The sequence below is a fragment of the Phalacrocorax aristotelis genome, chromosome 1 (assembly GCF_949628215.1).
Source record: "Phalacrocorax aristotelis chromosome 1, bGulAri2.1, whole genome shotgun sequence".
NCBI classification, from domain to species: Eukaryota; Metazoa; Chordata; class Aves; order Suliformes; family Phalacrocoracidae; genus Phalacrocorax; species Phalacrocorax aristotelis.
The window spans coordinates 186,178,238-186,196,188 of record NC_134276.1 but is presented as its reverse complement, the minus strand read 5'-3'; the positions used below and the strand labels follow the sequence as shown (position 1 = coordinate 186,196,188).

Below are 17,951 nucleotides of genomic sequence, written 5' to 3'. Positions count from 1 at the left end.
TGCAGATAGAAGTCAGTAGATGTTTCTTATTCACAAGTAAGAGAGTGTGCTGGTTTTGGCTGAGAAGGGGTTTCTCCTCACTGTGGGGGTCGGCTACCTTTCCAGCTTCCCGCGCTCTGCCGCGTGGCGGGGGGGGCTGGGAGGGGCAGGGCCATGGTGGGGGCGGCTGACCCCGACTGGCCAATGGCAGGTTCATTCCATACCATGTGACACCATGACCAGCATATTGAGGGGGGGCAGTGGCAGCACGGGGGCGGCGCGGCGTCGGGTCGGCGGGCGGCTGCGGCGCGTGCGGTTTGTTCCGGCGGTTCGTTCCCCCTCTCCCCTCCCTTCCCCCCTCCCCCGGGGCTTTGCGCCTCTCGTTGTTCTCCTTTACATTGCATTTCTACTGTTGTTTCTTTTAATTTTAATTATTAAACTGTTCTTATCCCAACCCACGAGCGTTACCCTTCTGATTCTCTCCCCCATCTACCGGTGGGGAGTGAGCGAGCGGCTGTGTGGGGCTGAGCTGCCGCTAAACCACGACAGAGAGTCATTTTGGAGATAACAATACCAAAACAATATGGAGTCAATTTAGTTTTCTCTACCTGAACAGTATTAACACTTCTGGATTACCCACATTAGCTCAGAAGTTAAATATCTTGAGGAAATATGATCAAATGAAGACTCTTACAGCCAATTTCTGTGGAGGTCAAGTGAGAGATTTGAATTCTGTTGGAGATACATGGGAAGGAAGATATGGAGTGGCATGCAGAAACTGGTCCGACAACAGAAAAGACCTTTCAATTAACTACAACTGTTCAGTACACTCTAATGAAAAGACAGCCCTCTACACGGCATTCACCTGTGCATCCCATCCACTGGGAGCTCTAATGCACCCATCTATTTACCAGTCTTCTGCTGGTCAAAACAAATGTGTTTCTTCACTCATTTAATCACCAACCACCTTCCCATAACTAACTCTTTACTTATGAGCGTGCTAACTAGGGCTGATCAGAGCCGTGAGTAGGAAATGTAATTTTGTTCTCCAATTGCCCTATTCATTATCCTCCTCAGCATTTACATTCTGCACAACATTAGGATGCTGCATATAATGTGATCATTTACTATGTGGCTGTGACTGCCAAATACAATGAATAAAATAGAGTCTTCTGAGAGAGTTATTCTACATACAGGAAAAACACAGCTTGTTTTAATGGGGTCTAAAAGTGATCGTGTAGTGCAATGTTTGCATAATACACAGTCTTTGTTATCAGTCTTCTTTTATATATAGAAAGAAGTTGGTTAATATTTACATAAGTCAAACGATTCATGAAGCAACATACCATTTCTCAGACCAGTGTGGGTCAGGATGTAATAATGTACCAAAGTGCTTTGTTGTTAATGGATCCAGGGATAGGTAAAAAGAAGAGGAGGGTGTTTTTCCTCTCCTATTCAGCTAATTTTAGATATAAAAGTATTACCAGGCTCTAGGGACAGGCGAGACACAAAACTGTTGTGTTTTTTCCCCAAAACCCAGCTGCTTTGATCTGGTCCAGGTGGGAGAGTGAAGGAAGCATTTGCCTGAAGCAGGAAACAAGATTTCAGAGGTCTGGCTTTCCAGAAGGTTCCTTCTGCTGTTCATTCCCTTCCCTTCCTTCTCTCCTCCTCCCTCCCTGCCTCCCTCCTGTCAAGCTTTAGAAATTTTAAAACCCAGGACTGATTGATGCAATATATTTTTGCAAAAATGTGTTTTCTCTGAAGAAATCCTTTCATGTGTTAATAATAAGGACAATGAGACACAGCCATGGGACCACAGAGATAAAACTAAGGTCAAAAAAGGTATTTGCAAAAGAGTCTGCAATATTTCCCTGACCAGCTACAGTTTTTTCTGCAGTGCTCACCTGCATAACTGAAAGTATACAGAGAAATGAATTATTTTCATGGGGAAAAAAATGCACAATTAAGTTGCTTTGTATGTAAGTGGTTTTCCTACAAAAAATTAGATATTAAATTACCAATGTCATATAAATGGTATAAGACTCATAAGAAATGCAGTTTTCACAGCCTAGTCAGAAGTGCTCAATCCTGTACATCATGTACACCTGAATTATTCATCCATTATCTGGCCTTTCATCAGAGGGTTTTTATGCTTTCAAAGCAGTTGTGGTACAGATCACCTGTACAACTCTCGTACACGTAGGAGAAGTTACACCCAGTGCCCACAGTTCAAAATCAAGCAGAAGTGCAGTGACACAGAGGTTGCTCTTCGACAGTGAAGCACCCACTTCTTAATTGAATGCAAAATTCATGTAGGAATCTTTAAAATGTGCATGTTTTAATTAAAAAGTACTCAGTATTTTTTTGGAAAAGAGTGAATGTACTCTCAGGGACAAATCTGCTAACCTTTGTCTCAATAAATTTGTCAGTTCCTTTGGCTACCTGTGGACCTAGGGATTACTGCAAACATATATTGTTGTATTGCCTGTGTAGTCGCTGCATTGGTGATATTGCCATTTTGAAACACTTTGGATTATCATGGGTATGAAATGTGCTTTGTGGTGAACATAATTTGCAAATCCTACCCTGTTCCAGAACAGCAAGTGCAAAACAGATCACAGTTTAGCCAATACTATTCAGTACAAAATCATTGATACTGCACTGAAACTTCTAGCAGAGTTTCTGGGCACTACCGTAATATGTATATTTCATGGGAAATAAAAATAATAAAGCATAACAATTCCATGTGGATCTTCTTTCAATATTGAGAAAAGGCTAATCATGGGAAAGAGAAACTTGTTTCTGTGGAAATGTGGAGTAACCAAGGTCTTGTCTATGTGGAATATGTTTTTCCATATAGCCTGAGATAAAGGCCTAATGTGAATGTCATATTAACAGAACAAATTCTCCCCTCACTCCTCTGGACCCATTGGCAGTCTTACTCTGCTATAAGTTTCTTTTGACATGTCTGCTCTTTGGGAAGGGGTTGAGTCTCTTGCCCTTGTGCAATGGTAAGAGAAGCTGAATTAAGAAAGCTTTGTTTGTATAATTATGAAATGAAAACTGATGCCACAGACCAGTACATCCTTTTCCAGATCTGGGCGAGGTGGTAAAAGGAGCTCAACCACCAGATCTCCTCACTCTCTTCCAGAAAGAAGCCACTGCCTCCCCATGTGCATACATCTGGTACCAGCGCAGAGCGTTTCTGTATCTGTCTAAGAACAGTCAGGATCATTAGCTCAAACCATCAGTTTACCACATTAACCCAGCTGTCTTTGAAGTAGACGAGGAAGCCTCACATGAGCCTAGTGAGTTGTGGAAACAGCAAAATGAATGGTTATAAGGGGGGGATGTTGCTGTCTCTAGCTGGCATAACAGTTTGCAGAGGGGACACTAGTTGTCCCAAGAATGAAAAGGATGAGTATGGAACTAAGGTTACTGCAGCATGAATTCTTTTAGCACTATGTTTTCCTGCAGAGGCTCCTGGTTTATGAATTTGAAGTACTGATATAACATATCTTCATATGCTGGCTGGTTTTCACTTTGAACATGCTGGGGTAAACAGGAATGCTCTCCTGTACAGTGGAAGCTCTTGGAATATGTGCTACCTATAACTCCACACTTGCTTCAGAAAAAGGCTAGATTTAAAATCGTGTTGGCATTCTGTCTCTGACTCTAACATTTAGTTGGACACGGCATAGGATGCAGAGCTGGGGAGGAGATAAAGAATTCAGTGATTTTTTTTTTTCCCCATGTGTTTCTGGCTGCCATCCCTCAGTCATGCTCCAGGTTTCCAGAACAATATTCAATTTACAAAAAACCTGGAACAATACTGGATAATTAAACTTGAAGAGCCACTGTGCTCACGACCCTCCCTGACACATGTGGAGTTGGGAGGGAGAGTAACTGCAACTGCAGAATTGGTGTCATCCTCCAAATTTTAACCAAAAACATACTCAGATTTAGAGGAAGAAAACATAACACATAACTTTAAGGCACATTGAACTGAATGCCTGTGTCTGCTCTCTACTTCCACACCCTGGAAATGCTTTCAAACTCTGATCCAGCTCCAGAGGGGCTGGAGGGGAGCTCCTCCGGTGGAGAAGACAAACCATCCAGGGCTGCTGCTGCCAGCAAACACCCACTCTGTGGCTTGTGGTACTGCAAAGGCAAAGACTGCCTTGCCAGAGGCAAAAAACCTGTCTGAGAGGCAGACACTGTGTCACAGACATTTCTGTTTCTGTGTGGTGGTGTTGACACACGTGAAAAAATCATTTGCAGTGACGGTATCCTGGCTTCATTAACTCTGCCAGTAATAGCAGATGAGTGCTTCTCTGAAGAGAGTCTGGAGTAGTGCTGTATTTCTCTGTCCTAAGAACCCACTTGTGTTTGCAGTGGGGTGGATTATCCAGCCTCATGGTCATACCACCGACTCTGTGAAAGCCCGCTCCTCTCATTGTTCAACCTCTGTGTAGGTTCAATAAATCTGTGCCTGCCTTTAGCTAATATGACACCCTCAGGTGCTCACCACTTCCACAGCAAGGAGGTTTGCTCCCCAACTCAGCAAATAGTTATTGCACCTGACACATGTCAGTCCAAGTACAAAGATATACTGAAGCCCCTGATTCTCACATCCTCACTTTTTGCTCCTCATTCTGAATGAATACGGTTCTAGAAAATCACTCCACATCATTCTCTTTAACAAGAAAGAAATTTTCAATATTTAATTTACTGGATGTCCTGTAGATTTTGGGGCTGTAACAATGTAGCCATAACTGCCCCAGTTTCTCCCAAGTTGTTTTCAGTATGGACTCCGGTGCCTATGATTTTTTTAGATGACCACGTCTGTCTCACATAGACAGCAAGGATATTTCTCCAAGCAGTCTGTCAGCATATATTGTCTGGAATAACAAATATCCAATGATGGTAGGCCTCAGATACATGGATCTAAACAAATGGGAAATTCTTAGTTAAACTAAGAAACCATCAGTTCTTGCATAGTGACAGAGAGTGGTAACTCAGCCAGTCAATCAACACCTGAGAGAAAGGGTAAGTAAAACAGGTACTTGCTGCCAAAAAAATCTTCCTTTGCACAGACATCCAAACCTAAGCTAGATGTAACACCAGGCAATATGTTGTAATTATAGACAGACAGATTAGCTATTACCAGAAATCTTTTTATCACATATTATTCTGACTCCGTGACAAAATCAGCAAGGGGTCACTCAACTCACGCCCTGCTTTGACTTGACAGCCAGGAAGGTGGAATTAAATGGAAAGTCACTTTAATGAATTTGTGGCAGTATCAGTGGGATCAGCAGAATGAGAAGGCAGGAGTGGTGCAGGGGATCACAACTAGGGGAGGCAGGGATGGGAGAAGAAGGCAAAGCAATTAATCTGTGTGCCATGGACGGGAACGAGTCTAATTAGTTCCATACTGGTGCCACACTTAGAGAATGGGGCCCTGGGTTAGTGAAGCCATAGTGAGTGGAGGACTGCCACCAGGTACTGAGAGAGGTAAATGGAAAATGTTCTGACTCACAGGCGATCAAAAGCAGATCTGCCCTTTATCATTTATTTTCTGCATCAGCTGGCAAATCTCTTTTTGCTATTTTACTTACAAGCAGGGCTAATCTCATATAGATATAGATGATGTAGATGGAGATGTAGATATAGATATAGATATATACAGATAGATATAGACATAGATACAGATTTAGGTGTATGTATGTGCGTATGTATAGGAATAAGTATAGATAGATACAGATATGGATACAGATACAGACACAGACATAGATACAGGCAGAGCCCTGCCCCCCCACGCAGCACCCTGACACAATGTCAGCAATAGCGACCAGGTTAGCAGCCGACACGGTAGCCTTCTGGAGGCAATAAAGAGAAAAATAAACCAAGAAGTGGTTAAACAACACAGGTAAATTGGGATTAGGCCTGTGGGAGGGGTTGGATGAGCAGACGACCACAGATCAGAGAGCCAGGAAAAGACTGAAGTTGCTATTCTCTCAGTTCACCCCTCCTGTGTTTTCTTCCCAAGTTTTCACCTTCCCTTTTCTCTTTTGCTCTGTGATGGTGTGGTTTTACATTCTGCAGTGAAATGGCTGATTGCAGGTGTGCCTTGGCAGAAGCAGCACAGACTTCTTTTCTGAAATGACAAAGAACCAGTGAAGATCTGTGAAGCACTGGGAACAAATACCACTCCTGCTTTTTTAGTGTGTAAACACAGAAGTGTGACTGCAGGTCTTTCTGTTATCGACCTTGTGATCTTTCTCCAACGCCTTTATCTCTCCTTTTATCTCCTGTGCCTTCTACCTCTTGGAAAAGATTTACTGGCAGTTGAAACTTTCATTATAAATATATTTGAAGAATCAAATGATTGTTGGTGTCAAAGGTTCGGAGTTCTTCTTTAAATATTACATGAATTCACATGTGGTTAGAAATAGATAAAGATATAGCAGGGCTCCTTAACATTGCGTACAAGTAACACCTTAACCCATCATAATTACTTTCTTTTATCAGGTTTACTCTGATTGCTCTCCAAACAGGCACACGCAGAACATGGAACAGATTGCAAAGTCTGCTTTTGGGGAGAAAACAGTCTAGTTAGAGGCCACCTGGCCTTGTGAGGGATTTAGGGACTTATGCTCAGGGCCGTGCCTACCCACACCAGCACCTCAGCCCATTGCATCTAGTGACAGGAGCATCGCAATGGTTCTCCAGAGTCCAACATGTGGCATCCCTTCAGGCCCGCTTGTTCACAGCTGTCCCCATGCTTTCATTCTGCTGTCTTGCTGCTCAGGACAGCTTGCCAGCATCATTCTCCTGCCTCCCTCTGTGCAGGCAGATTGCTCGGGGCTAGTACAACTAATTCAAAATCAGCTTTTACCTCTCCCCTTCAAACAGGGGGGCTTAGCAGTTTTTCTCTTACGTGGCAATAAATGTAAAGTTTCCAGATCCTCTTCTGAATGCAGTGTCATGTTAGGGAACATTTTCACATATTGGTTGTGGAAAACTGTTTGGCTTTACCTGAAAACATGGTATTAGCTGGTGTGTAACCTCCCGGTTAAGGATGGAGAAGCCAGTTCCCAATTGCCTTTTGGTAATTTCACATATTGGAACACAAATTGGTAAGACTTACCTCAAAGAGGGGAAGAGCTTGGCTCCAGCAACAGGCAGCAGTATGACAGAATGCAAATGACAGTGCGAATGGCCAGGCCCCTTCCCAAGCACACAGGACCTGCCCTTCTCACGTCTTTGAAATGAGAGCATTTCAAGTCCTGAACTTGGATGGACAGTCAGTGCTGGCTAGCTGTGACGAGACCAGTTCGAGCCCTTGTCCTCCAAAACCACAGACAAAGGCTCTAAGCTCATTACATGCAATCAAGCTCCTGTGGCTTAGACAGATGTTACATGCCTGCTGAGCAATGATATACAACTGGATGCACACTCTCAGGCTGCTTTAGTTGGAAAGTAAAATGGATGAATGTAAAATCACCACAAAATAAAATGGAAAGTCAAGCCTAATAATTTCAAAATTTTCCCACACAAAAAAAAAGAAGAGCTAGAAATGGATGGATTGTCACAGAGTGTTTCAGTGAAAATTAAGCTGGTCTCTGGGAGAAGACTGTTCATCAACATGTTTTTGGCCAGTTCTGTCAAAACAGGCTTTGACAGAAAATGTTCTGTGTTCTTTTTACCCCAAAGCAAATGAAAGTGACAAATGTGTGGCTCTCTGACACTCATGTCTGCCGGATAACTTCTAATGATTTGTTTGCTCCATCTGGCAAGAACTTAAAAGGCTTATTGTGTGATTGCAAATAATATCTGGTGATATTCTTAAGTTATTTAAAATTAGGCCATTACAACAGAACCTACTGCCATATCCCCACATACAAAGAAAAATACCAGATATGGAATAAGAAGCCTGAAAAAATAACTAGGAGGCAAGAAAATTACAACTGAAAAACACAGAACAGGAAGAAACCTCTGAATACTTAGTCAGTTATTTAATTAGGGCTTCAAAATTTCCAAATTAGAAAAAATACCACCTGTGCTTACTTTTTACCTTTATCTTTCAAAGAGTAAGAACACATCATTTTAGAAGAAGAAAACATTTCCCAATACAATATAACTTTCTTTTTCAATGTTGTTGATAATAACAATGTGTTTATTTTTCTAAAGAACACAAACCAATTAAATTTTTGTGCTGAACAAAAAAGCACTATAACCAGGAAAGTCTCGAAAGGGCAACTTGGCTTCATAATCAAATACCAAAATGATTTTGAAAAATCTAATAATCCACCATCTCCCAGCAATAAATAATACATCCAGCAAACACAAACTTAGAAGGAAAAAAGTCTTCAATCACAGTAATAGTTCTCCTGCTGCCCAGTATATCAAATTACTGTTTCCTTTTCAAAACAATATATTTTCCCAATCCCATTTATTCCTATAGCCCCTGGGCTAGGTTCTGATCTCAGATACACTGTTCAAATCCAGAGTAACTAAACTGAAATCATTCCTTTCAAGTGGGACATTTTCTTTGGGTTAAACAGGAATTATTGACCAATGGAGCTGCACAAATAGATTACACAGAGGTAATTTTTGTGTTTCAAAGCATGAACTCTCTATCCTGAACACACCACGTAACATTGACTTAACTGAGCATTTGCCTCGCCAGACCTATTGCAATACTGCTTTAAATGCTGCTTTTCTTTGTGTAGCATACAGGTTTGGTTCTTTTTTCCTTTCTTTGGTTTCAATGCTGTTTAAATACAGAGAAGTGAGACTGAAACAAAGAGTCCTGTGAAAAGGTAAATCTGTGCAAGAGATCCAGCCCTTACCAGACAGGTAAATCTCTGAATCATCCAATAGCCTTCAAAACACCACCTGATCTGAATGATCACCATGATAAGTCAACTACTCCCATTTCTACCACCAGTCATGCTGCCCTGGCATGGTAACATGCCTCCAGCTGGCCTAGGAGGTGTTGGTGGTCTCCTCCTGCCTACAGTGTTGAGTGCTGTGCTAAGGTACTGGTTCATACTTCCCCTATTCTCACAGTATTAAGAGTGGCGTTGTAGAAATTTCACAGCCTCTCTGGGTAATGTGTTCATTCTTGCAATGTCCTCCTGATGTTTTCCCTAATGTCCAGACTGAACCTTGTGAGCTGTGATTAGTGGCCACTGCCTATATTATAGCAGTAGCCATTTCATCAGGAAGGTTTGCATTCCTCATCTTTGAAATTGCCTTTAAGTAGTTGCAGGCAGTTGTTGATTTGCCTGAAGGCCTTTTCTCACCAGACCCAGCAAAGCCTCCCCAGGGGAGAACTAAGAAGGTACTGTGAGACGGCAGTAGCTGAAAAGATGGAATAAGTGTCTTACAGGGTTTGGAGATTGGAAGCTCTGAGGAGTGGAAAAATATATGATGTTCACTATAGCACAAGTACATTAATATATTAAATGAATGTGCTTTTGGTGTAAAAGGAAATAACTGATGTTTAGTCTAACAGTGCAGGTCCTACTGCTGCCACCTTCTTCCTCAGGCACCTTCAAAGAAGTTGTCCTCTCCTTGCCACCTTTAGGTTTAAAAATGAGCCAAAGAGGGAGAAGGGAATGCGGAGGGGTTGGTGGGGGAAGGGTGTTTATTGAATGAATTGAAGGCAGCATCCAAACCTAGTTCTGATTACAAGTGTCAAGCCTTTTCTGAAATATATCAGAAGAGGGGAAGTCTTGACAGATTTATGGGTGTGCATACTCCACTGGTTTTTATTTTGGAGGTGTATATATATGAGCAAAGATTAAAAGCCAAAACAAATGTCTAAATCATCATATATTGGTGGTACAGTGGGATAAATACAGCACAGACCTCAAGATTCTAAGTAATGCTGATTGTAAAAGATAATTTCATCTTTGCATTCACCTCACTGAGACTCGGGGAAAAAATGCCTTAAGAATTATGAGAACAATTTCACCTGTACTATTACCTCCTCTCCATTCTTAAAGTGTTCATTTCCTATTTTGATGTGGGTCACATTAAAGAGAGAATACATTATAGACTTGAAAGTGTTTTTATTTAATACAAGATACCAAGAAAAGGTGGACATACCACATGCCAAAAAACCAGAACTTCCTGAAACAGTAATACCACCCCCTAAAAAAGCATTACCAGTAGTAAAAATACTGCCTTCCATTATTGGAGTCTCTCCCATCTGACAAGTCCAAAACTGGTGCATGTACAGGAATAATTTCTCTATTATTAAAATACAGCTGTGATTACTATGTTTGCAAAATACTACTACACAGGCTTTTTAAGGAGAATGTTGGGAACTAATTTAGAAAATTGAGATTTTGAAAGGTGATGTTAAGGCAGGCCACTTGTAAGGCCAAGGAGAAACTCACATCAGCAGATTTATAAAAAGTGGTCCCTTTAGTGGCCACAAATAGTGGGGATCATATTTTACATCTCCTCCAATTGACATAGATTGGATTCATGTATGTACAGAATATCCAAAGTCTGAGGCATCCCTTGTATGAATTATAGACATAAATAAAATCAGTCAATAACACCCTTCTATCCAGAGAATTAACCCTATAAAATCTGACTTTTTAATCTACTCATTGCTGACAAACACAGATTTAGTGCCCATGTGCATTTTAAGCAACGTTATTGGTCAACCAACACACGTACCGACATGTGCGGGGAGTACCAGCACAAGTTTGGCTGGAGTTCGTGCAGTTTCATCATGCAACAAAAGCAAAAAAAAAAAAAAAAAAAGGTGATTCTGCAGCTAATCAATATCTGGAGGGGATGTCAGTGATTATATTTGCGATTGCTCTAGGATCTCAACAAATATTCCTGAACTTTTCCGCAATCCCAGAGGAAATGCCAAGTGTTGATAACATCCAATTTATGACTTCAGCAATTGCCATCAGTGTTTGTTTCCTGCAATCTGGCAGGCACTGTATATCCTTTACAAATAACAGTTGTATCTGACTAATCTCCACATGACTGTGCTGAAGTAGTTCTGACCTGATCACATGCTTGTCCATGCATAACTGAAACATTCAAACCAAAGCACTTTCTTCCAGATGATAATGCCTATATAGCAAGATCTGGCAGAATCTTTAGACCTTTGCATGTTCTCTCCATGTAACTGAAGTCTAAAGAAAAGATTTTCAAAGCTCCTGGAGTTTGTTTCTTCCCTCAGGATGTGCTCAGTAGAGCTATCAGTTAAGTACACTCCCTTGTTTTGTACGATAATACTGATGTGCATTTGTAAAATCAGTGGAGTTACATTAGCAAATGCCTGATGTGAGAGGATTGAAAAGCATGTACAAAAGAGATTTGGATTTGGTTCTGCTAATCCTGCTTCAGACCGGGAAGCTTGAGAACAGGATGTGATCCGTTTTTAAGAGTTAGCAGTGTTTTTTAGATCTAATGTGTTTCTGAACTCTCTGAAACGTACGGCCCCTTGTATCAACACAAGTGGACATCAGTAGAGTCCATGCTTATATGAATTTGTTATTTGGATTCTTTGTTATTTAAAAGTTATCTCAGTCAAAGAAAAAGGCGTTTCACTTGTTCGATCAAGAGTTTTATGCAAGTAGAAATGGTAAGCAGAAAGTTTCCTCGTTAGGAGTCTAATGCTCTTCTAGTGCTGATTGCGGAACATGAAAGACACACTCCACCTACCTTGCTCAGGATAATAAATCACTAAATTGGAAGCTTCGGTTACCTTACAGATTTTGATAACAACATTAATAGAATTAGCAGCTTATCTGCCTCACCAGCAGATTGTTAAAAACAGAAATTGCAGCAAAAAGGAAAAGAAGTAAAAAAAGATGGAGAGAGAACTATTTTTATGGACAAACCTGGGTGTATTTCTTGTGTTTGACAGTAAGGCGGTAATTGTGCTTTCTCTTGTTCTCCAGTGAAATTATACAACCCTTTTTTAAAACAATGGAAGAAATTCTATCCATTATTGTCTGCTTGTTCAGGTTTCATGCATAATTAAAGCTGAACAAAGGCAGCTCCGATCAGACACTAACAAGCAGAATCGAAAGAGTCCAGCAGCAACCTGGTGCTGATAAACAGGAATTCTGAAGAGCTGATAAGCAGAGAGCCATTGTTATCCCGGAGAGGATTTACTAGCCTCTGTTTGGTTTGTTTGCTGGCTTCAGGGCAGGATCATCTCCTGTAAAAAATATTGAGTTTTAATTGCTCTTCAGTATGCCCAGGTTCAACCAGTCTTGAAGCCAGTCAGATTTCCATCAGTTTCAGTGGGACTGAGATCACACCAGAGATGTGAGAAAAACCCTACATCTTTCCTCCTTCCAACCCCACCTTTATGCAGCATTCAAGTGAATTTGAAGTCTGCTCCAAACTGATCTTTGCTTTGCTTTTTCACCCCCTGCCCTTAAAAAGGGGATAGATTTTAATTTTACCATTTTTATGCAAAACCAGAAAGCTCTATGCAGTAAAAAAGATGTCTCTGATGCTGTTAAGAAGTGTGGGTAAAATGGGAACAGGTCCTACCCTCAGTCTGGCTGTGTGAAACCAATGCAGGATTTAGAAGCTTCTACAAAAATAACTCATGCTGGCTCTGTATGTTGAAGTGCGAGGAAGCTGGTGAGAAAGGTGATATTTTCCCCCAGGCTGTACAGAAGCAGCAGCTATTCTGGGAGCGATGCAGTATCACTCACAGCTGATGTGCATCTCCTGACAGCATACAGAGCAGTAAGATCAGCATAGATATGGATGTGCTGCCCCACCCTTATACAATGACTTTTCTCTTAGTAACAGCGTTGTTGCGTGAAGCACCTACATATTCCATGTGCATACTCCTAGTATCCAGTGTGCTCCTGCAGCCTCTGCCATTGTCCTCAGCCTAAAACAGACATCACCTCCTGGGCCCTGGAATATGCAGAAGAACAGTGTTAGGTAACTCAAATAATAGTAAGGTTACTGCTGGTGTTGATACTCATAGGAAGGTCTCACATTGCTGATACACTGGACTGGATGTGGAAGGACTAAAGCTGTAAGGCAAGACAAATTGCCTTATAAGACATTTGCACCCGAAACAGATGTTGATGGACTGATGTATACGCTTGAACTGAATGCAGAAGTAACATGTTTTTGAGAGAACACTGTGCCCTTTCTATCTCAGAAAAGTACCCTACAAGTACCTTACCCTGTCAAATGACCTAAGAGCAGGTTCCTGGGGAAGACACAGCAAGAGCCAAAGCGCAGTTTGGTTGTGACCTGGGCATGTAGACTCCCTTTGAAGTCCCTGGAGACCTATGCAGGAGAGCCTGGGGGCCCAGAGAGCAATTCATTCTGCCCCAAGGCAGACAGCCAAGGCTTGGTTCAGGGTCCATGTAACAGGAACCTAATCCAACAGAGCCTCTCTAACTCCCTTCCTTGTGCTGACCAGGACTCTCTCAGTTACCTGTACATAATGTCTGGTGGTATCTGAGATGCGCTGGGTTATCCCTGCTCTCCAGAGGTGCGGGTCCCCAGAGGCACTGTGTCATAGATCCTCACTGTGCAGATGCCTGTGGTACTCCAGGGCATCTCAAGCAGGTGCCTGTGATTAGGCAATTGAATTGACTCATGTTTTAGAAACTGAAGTCCTGGAAAAAAAAACACAGAAGCAGCATTTTTTAAGTAGTTTTATTCAGTGCTGGTCTCAGGTACATACCAGAAAAGGACCCTGTGCAGCTAACATTGTGTTTGTAGGAGCAGCAACAATAAGAGCACAAACACAGCTCATTTACAAAAACTGACTTGATGAAATCCCTTGGGACTTCACCTCACAATTGGATGGAGTGGGGAAAGCCTGAAAACCAGACATCTGCCAGACCCAGGAGGCCTCAAGATCTTGACCTTAATGTTCTGTACCACAGGTGCTATCTGTCTTCCAGTCAAACATCTGAAAGAAAGGAAACAAAGATCTCTGAACATTAGCCTCACAGAACCAAGTTAGGACAAGGCTGACATACCGTAGGCTCCCTTGGAGGGATGGGGGATTGCCAAGGCAAAGGTTGAAGTTAATCATCTTTTAAGTGATTATATTTAAATGTCTTTGTTTGGGATTCTGGCTCTCTGGAAGACTCATAAAAGCCTGATTGATTACTGTTGCCATCTCTGATTACAAAATTTCCCCACAGTTTTAAATCAACCTGGGGTAACAAGGGCTTGGAAGTTTACTAGAAAAGCATAAATTAAAAATCATTTTTTACCTCACTGCAAAGACATATGAATAAATCTAATACACCTATGACAGCTCATAAACTGTAGGAGATACCTAATTCATTAAATATTGCTAACTATTAACATTTGTAACTGCAGGATGTAATGTACATGCAAACGTAATCTCTGGTGGTCAACATATGGTGTGTTAGTAGTTACAATGCAAGCCCAAACTACGCAGCAGGCTCCCTTGTGTGTTAGGAGATTTATCCAGAAAAAATATTTTTAAACTGTTTTCTGCTCCTCTTTAACTTTATAGTCATTGAACATTAATGGCTGGATGAAAATCAAAACTTAGAATTAAAATATAAAACCAAAATACATTTCAAAGGTTTTAGGTCTGTGTTCTGAAATATTTTCTTTCTTTTGTGATCATTAAAGATAATTCCTGGAGCTCATTTCACACAGCTCACAGTTCTGTAGACTCCATTCTGTTCTGTTAAAATACAAATTCCCAGTCTATGGAGTGAAATCTTATAATCTGCCTTAGAAGCTTTTCTTCAGCTTGAGGGCTCATGTGAGTAAAGCAAGAAGGATTTGGCAATGTTTTTATTTTTAAGTAAAACTACTTGCAGGAAATTTGTTTCTAATGTAGCTTTATTTCTACTTCTGGGTCATCTACTATCCTCTGCAGTTTTCTTAAATAGTATTAGTTATTTTCTGTTATTTTATATTTTTATTACATTAATGCCTAAAGACCTCTACAAGTTTTACAATCCCATTGTAGTAGATAATGAATAAATAGAAATAAAAGAAGTTGTGTACCCTGGAGGCCTTACAGTTGATAAATATTTGCTTAGAGAAATCATTTTTTGCACATGGCTTGTTTGAAGCTGTCCACTTTTCAGCTGTCCACTGCAAGGGTTGCTCTGTGTCCTGCATCACAGGCTACTTATTTTGTTCCCTAACTGGATGACAAAATTTTAAGCACTAGAAAGATGAATGGTGAACAGTAAAGAGTACATTTCCTAGAGGAATTTTTGGGCAAATGACCACCTGTGCTAAAAGCGGTGAAAGACTGAGGACTCATAAATATTCACAGAAACATTTGACAGTTCTCCAAATGTTTGCAAATTAGTAACATGACTCTACAAATATCAATGACACTGTACATTTACTAGGAAAAAAATTAGAATATATAGACACAGTGTTCTACTGAGCACACTTCCAGGTGCTCCCCTTTAACAAGATCTCCTCCCTTTCAAATGATTTTTTCATATCCCTTCTTAAAATAAAGAACTTTTGTCCCATATGCCACTGTCAAACATTTTTCTGAAACCAGCAGCAGCATGCTTGGCTCGAGATAGAGTTTTCCAGTGGCGCCACACATTTCAAGCAGAGTACCAAGCAGGAGAGAGATGGCAGGGCAGCCTCTTTATAGAGATCTCCCATAGAGATGGTCTGGAATGGAAATTCTTCTCAGGAGGGCAATAATTCCAGGAATGTTATCGTAAACCTGCTGACATCCATTGCTATTAAAGAGAAATGTGCAGTAAAATTCCTGCCCCTTCTAGAGACATCTGTATACAGATGCCCATTTTTTTCTGAACATGTCCAGAAAACAACAGTAGCCAACACAGACCCTTGTGTATCCAAGCAATTAAACCCACTGCAATTAGAAATAGGCCATTTAAGATAATAGCATTTTTCAGAGATGAAGAAAAGCCACAGGTGGTAAATTGTAAGCTGAAAAGATTTGCTAAACACACCAGAAGACCAAAGATTTGTGATTGCATACTTTGTTGATTGAACAATGGGGATGTAAACACATCTTCTTCAAAAGACCTCAACAACAAAAACGGCAAAGAATAATCTGAAGTGCCAGTGTAACACAAACCCATTTCTGAATGGAATGATTCAGCTGAAATTATAAACAGTACAAATAAGAGAGGAAATATCTTGTGAGTCTACAACAAAGCATTACTAACCACAACAAAACAGAATTAATTCCATGAAAAAGGATCTTCTAAAATGGTTCTAAAAAGAGAGGAAAAAATTGAAAAGCAAAACATTAGCCCTTCCTAATTTTACTTCCAGCTCAGAAGCAGAATGACTGCTTACTATTTATATGGCACCACAAACATGCATGTCTTCTTTTCTGTGATATATAAGCAATTTCCCACTTTAAAGAGCTCACAGTCTAAGCATCAGATCTTTCAAATGCCACCATCAGTCACAAAGTTAAGTATCCTGAGTTCTCCCTTTCTGAAACTAGCCTTTAACTCACCTCCTGGTCATGTTCTGCTAGTGTTCATGAAAAAAATGACATGCAGAGCATTCTCAACGTGATCTCACAACGGACACCATTCTGTGCTAGAAATTAAATAATCAATACTGTTCTGAAAGACAGAAGTTAGATTGTCCCATCAGGCTGTTGAAACATATAACAATCACAGTATAGACTAAAATATTAATTGCTTATCTAATGAGCCCTTCAGTAATATTTATCATTAAATGCCCAAGGAGAGCCTTTTTCTCCCCTTACATATTACTGGGAGCTTCTTAGCACTTTCATTTTGTAACCCTGGTGTTACCAGAGTGACAAAGCCTCTGGTGTATTTCTGAAACAAAACCCTGATGAAAGTGCTGCTGGACAAGGAGAGCGGCTTTCGTGTGCTTTACACAAAAGGAAAACGGGATTTTCCAGTGAACTACCAAGACGGAAGCTCCCAGTTCAGACTGCTAGCTGCATCAGAAGATGGTGGAAGCCTGCAAAGTGGGGACGATGAATAAACAGAGAAATGAGATGAGATTCTTAAAAGTGGGGGAAAAAAAGCCCAAATAATTGAAGGTTGCTGTCAATCAGATGTTATTTAAAAATTATAGATGAACATGCCATTGGAACCTCATTTACTGCACAGAATGGAAGACTTGCATCTGCAAGCTTTGACGGACTCTTATCACTACCCTTCTTCCCAGGGCTCTTTGGAGTTTTTTTCATGTGCTATTCATTCTTTCTTTATCTGTATTTAATTTTCTTTTTTTTTTTTCCAAGTGAATTTCCAAATAATTTTGTCTTTGAGAAAGCTTGGTAACTGACATCTTAAAGAAGGACCATTCATGGACACGAGGACATGTACCCCAGGGGAGCTGAAAAACAAGCCACCTGAACAAGGATTTGAATTCAGTTCACCTACGAAGAAATGCTGATATTATCTACTTCTTGAAAAGACTTTTCTGTGCAGACCAGAAAGTGGAGGAAGTAGAAAGCCTTCTGACTACTAAATGTTTCCCATTTATCGTGGTTTCTGTGATATCCTGGCAGAGATTGATTTATAAAGCCAGTGGTCCTTAGTAGTTGCTAGGAAACGGTGCTCTGCACTCCATCTGCACACGAGGGGATGTGCAGCCAGAAAGTGTGGTTTCTAATGGAGAAATTCTTCTGACTTCAACCCTGCACAGAGAAATTTCAGTGCATGGCTTCCCCAGAACAGTAAAAGCACGTTTTAGTCCTGTGTGCTAATATTGTGGCTTAAACTAAGCTTAGCTAAACTGAGGTCTTAATAATGTTTTTTCCCAGGTCCAGTGATCACGTTCCAAGTGCAGAATTTACTCATTTTAGAAATTTGGTAAAGCCAGTGGTAAGATGGGAGGGAATTCCTGGGTCATATATCCAGTCCTTTGATACTTCTGGCAACCTACATAATCCCCTTCTTACATTTATCAAGCTCCATCTTTAAAAAACACAGGTTTTTGTCCACTAC

At 40.8% G+C, this 17,951-nt stretch overlaps 1 long non-coding RNA gene across 1 annotated transcript in view; it reads right to left on the bottom strand.

The window, feature by feature from the left end:
* Positions 1-13,671: 13,671 nt before the first annotated feature.
* The window catches only part of LOC142050947 (uncharacterized), a 44,125-nt gene continuing 39,845 nt past the window's right edge, over positions 13,672-17,951 (bottom strand). The window contains exon 3 of the long non-coding RNA XR_012658368.1: positions 13,672-13,927. This is a non-coding gene — a long non-coding RNA (uncharacterized LOC142050947). The remainder of the gene's footprint in view (positions 13,928-17,951) is intronic.